This window comes from Dermacentor silvarum, chromosome 8 (genome assembly GCF_013339745.2).
Source record: "Dermacentor silvarum isolate Dsil-2018 chromosome 8, BIME_Dsil_1.4, whole genome shotgun sequence".
Lineage (NCBI taxonomy): Eukaryota > Metazoa > Arthropoda > Arachnida > Ixodida > Ixodidae > Dermacentor > Dermacentor silvarum.
In genome coordinates this window covers 38,730,104-38,733,141 of record NC_051161.1, presented here as the reverse complement: position 1 = coordinate 38,733,141, position 3,038 = coordinate 38,730,104, and positions in this window count along the sequence as shown.

Genomic DNA, 3,038 nt, shown 5'->3' with positions numbered 1-3,038 from the left:
AAGCGTTCATCGTTCAGTCAGACTTACGAGCGGCACGTCACATGTGCCGGTAGATTTTAAGCCACGCAGCAGCATCAGCAGCCTATATAGTGCCCAGTCTGCGCATCGCGCAGTTATGCAATGGCAACGCGTTCCAGTCGGAACACGTGCTGATCCGACCCCCCCCCCCCCCCCCCTTCCCCCTTTTTAGCCGCGTCCGGCCTCGGGCACGGCGCCAAACAGAACCGAAGAGAGCGTGGCCGGGCAGGGCGTTAATTCGACGCAAATCGCGCCGCGGCCGTGTGGCTCGAGAAGTAAGCGTGGGCGGCGGCGGCGGCGGGCGGATGACCGCGCCTTGCAGCAAGCGCTGCTTAGTCGAATAGTAGTCGCATAAAAGCTACACGGGCAAAGGCGGCGCGGCACGGCTTTCTTTCCCTCCCCCGTGTGCACTACTACTACTACTACACTATATGCACTCGAAAAGTGGCCGTGCTCCGGCGGCGGCAGCAAACAGCCGGGCCCTGTGCGCGCGGCCCGAACAATCCTGTTCGCTTCCGCGCGGGCCGTCGCTTCGCTGCAGTGCAAATCGTTTTCTGGCAGCACCCACTGCAGGCGTTGCGTTGAACGCGCGGGGGTGCGCGCGCACGCGTCGAGTTTGAAAGGGTGCCGCCCCGGCTGGTCAGTCCTCTACAGGGTTCACGCTGCGCCGCGCAGTAACAGGATCCGACTGCGCTGCGGCAATTCATTATTGCACTCGCGAACCGCGCGTGGTCCTCGTTGCTGCGTTGCCTTCTTTCTCCTTGACACTCTGAGCGGTGCCCGGGTGTTGTAGCTACTGCGACCTTATAGATCGGGACCGACGAGGGCAGTTGTGTATAATATAGAGTGATTGTGGTTGGTAGCAATGAAGTTTATGATGAAAAAAAGGATGCATGATAGTTTTGTCTGTCTCTTAAGTGTTGGGACACCTCAACAGCTCCGTACAAGGTATAGAGAGACGAAGGAACGAGATGAAGATGTGATCTCGGATCGAACCAGGAGTAAGCGCTTTCATTTGTTGTGTATCGGATGGTTGCACTGTCGGGTCACAATCCAACGCGTATTTTCAAAACAACGGAAATAATGAACACTGATCAACTTGGGAATGGGCCAGAGAGCTTAGAAGAATCTGCTTTCAGCCGATGTATATACTTCGAAGATCGAGGCAGGAATGCAGAGTCACATGTAGCTGACGTCAGAGCGAGAGCTCTAAGCATGCAGTGAAGCGCTAAGAAGGATCGTGAACGATTAAAGCTGCAACGGAACATTCAAATAGACTACACCAAAAAAGTACTGTGAATACACGGTCTATGCATGCTGTGGTGCTGCAGCAATGCGCGTGTATATATGTCGATGTGTATATGGCCACAGTGAGGAGCAGTGCATGTCACTATTTCTTATTTCTACTGGTGGCACATGGCCCTGTCAGAGCGCGCTGTCGTCCGAGGCTTTTCAGCGAGGCGTGACGTCACAAATCCATCCGTGGAGAGACAGGCCCTCTTCGCATGCATTACGAAGCGTTGTCTCTCTATAGCGAACCGCAGTTCAGGAAGTTTGGCTGTGTACATGCCAGCTGTCGCTATATGCGAGAGGAGCCCAGAGACGTTCCTAGTGCGCATACTCCTCAGCTGCGCCGCTTCGTTGCCCGGGCCTCTGTTTGGACGGTGGGAGTCGCTCGACTCGGCGCACGAACCTCTGCGGGCAGTTCGACGCGAGTCCGCCCATTGCAAGCCGTAACTCTTATACGTGTGTGTGAGTGCGTGCGTGCGTGTGTGTGTGTGAGAGAGAGAGAGAGAGAGCGAGAGAGAGAGTCTGTGTGTTTACGTACATAAACCTGGGAGCGGCGCCCGACACAACGCACCGTGTTAGGACCTGGCGGAGGAGGATGAGGGTAAGGAGGTTGAGGGAGGGATGAAGAAGGAGGAAGAGACGCGCGACTGTTTATTCGGCCGCTCATTGCAAACGCACCGCCCGTCCGCCCGCGATCACAGTCTCGGCGCAGCGTCCACATAGCAGACAAGGCAGAGAGGCACACCCGGATGCTCTAAGCAGAGTCTCGACGTCGGCCGCGGCGCTGAGGAGCCGCGTACAGCAGCGCGCTCTCAGCTGCAGCATGTGACACGCTGTGTGCACACAGCTGGCGAATTGTGCTCGCGCGTCCCTTGCCGTGCGAGTGCAGTGCGCCGCGGCGCGCCAGCTGCCAACCGCGTACACCATAACGTTTCCTACAAAAATTATTATAGGGGGGCGCCATATAGTGCCCGTGGGAGCTACAAGCACGCGGTTCGGCCAGCATTGGAATGGCGTTTATATATAGTGCACGGATTTGCCTATAAGCATCGTCCTTATGGCTTGGAACGGATTTGGGACTTTGCAAGTTGACCATTTTCAGCGAAATATCGCGTTATAACCGCAACGATTCGCATTGAATATATGGGTGTGCGCAGTGTCTTTTGCCTTGTCATGTTTTCATTTCCTCTATTCCCTCCTCCTGAAAGAGTAGGCAGGCGTTGTGCCCCTCTCGGTGGCAGTTGTCATCTTGCTCCCTCCCTATTTCCTTCGTGTCCTTGTGTTATATGTGTACAAACCAAATAATAATAATAATAATAATAATAATAATAATAATAATAATAATAATAATAATAATAATAATAATAATAATAATAATAGGAAAAACAGGATTGCTTCGAAATTTGGGCCGACAAAGGCATATAAAGCGTAGTAAACAAAACCTTGAGAATGTCTTAAGCTACAAGTACGAATGTATAATTAGACAAATTCATGTACTAACCATCATTCCCATAGCCGCTTAGCGGTCGCAGTGCCAGAGTTCTCTCTAGTAGTTCTTGCAGGAAACAATATGGCGTATCCACAAGACGCGGTCGTCGTCCCTCGGGCAGCGCTCGATCTCCGAATAAAAGCGCGGATACGCATTTCTGTGTGTGTACGATACGCGATGCGGCTCTCTCTGTCTTTGTACGGCAGCGTCTGCGTATTCCTCGAGTGAGTGAGACCTCCGG